Source organism: Callorhinus ursinus, unplaced genomic scaffold (genome assembly GCF_003265705.2).
Source record: "Callorhinus ursinus isolate GAN/ISIS: 27379988/994484 unplaced genomic scaffold, GSC_fseal_2.0 scaffold10, whole genome shotgun sequence".
In the NCBI taxonomy this organism is placed as follows: domain Eukaryota; kingdom Metazoa; phylum Chordata; class Mammalia; order Carnivora; family Otariidae; genus Callorhinus; species Callorhinus ursinus.
In genome coordinates, this window is record NW_027397072.1 from 10,032,493 (window position 1) to 10,033,490 (window position 998).

The following is a 998-nucleotide window of genomic DNA, read 5'->3' on the forward strand; positions in this document are numbered from 1 at the left end:
TGTTGAGATCCTGCAAATGCTGAGTCTCTCCCATCTGTGGTTTGTGGCCACCACGCACCAGCCAGGAACTCCTATGTCCTCCCGGGGGTTCATTCTTTTAGCGTGAGCCACCACGACCGCTAATACAAAGCAAAAGCTAGCTTCCATCATGTGTGGGCATATGCTGGCCAATTTAGAGGTAATATCTCACAGTGAATTAATCGTCACTACCACATGAGGAGGTGTGAATTATGTTCCTATCACAGATCAGGAAGTAAGCCCAGAAAGGTGCATCACTTGCCTGGGGTTAAGCCACCTGTAAGCGATGGAGTCAGGCATGGACCCCCATCTGTTAAATCCTGAAGCTCGTTTTGCTTTCTATGATGTTAGAGCCCAGAGGCTTTCAGGGCAAGTATGCTAGTAGCTCTGGAGTAGCCAGGCTCACCTGGACTCAAATCATCCAGGCTTCCACACGATTCCTTAGGAAAAGGAAAGCATCTGCTGCAGACCCCATTGGAAACCTCCAAGGAGGAGACCACTGAACTCCCAGAAACTAATGTCTACCGAGCAGCCCTTCCCCCAGTCCGATGCACAGATTGTCAAACTTGTGGGCTTCGTGGGCAATGCCATCTCTCTTGTACCTCATTTACTAGAAGTAACTACAGCCCAGAGGGTCAATTTGATCCTGGAACGTCTACTGCGTGCCTCCCCTGTCATTTCAGTGCAGGCTGGGGACGGGACATGAAAGCAGGCAAAGGCGGTGGGCAGAACGGAGTGGTGGGTCAACATAGATCCATGGAAACCCCTAAGTCTAAACTTGTCAGCAGGTGTCCTGGAAGGGGTGGCAGCTGAATTAGAGTCCAGCAAGAAGTGGTTTTGGGTAATGATGGAAGACAAACAGCAGTAGCACTAAGCAGGGGAACTGCGAGTTGAGAACTTTCTGGAGACCCGCCCAAGTGAGCACCACTAGGGCCAACCTGTGGCTAGATCTCCTGAGAGTCCTTGGGAAGGCTGGGGTT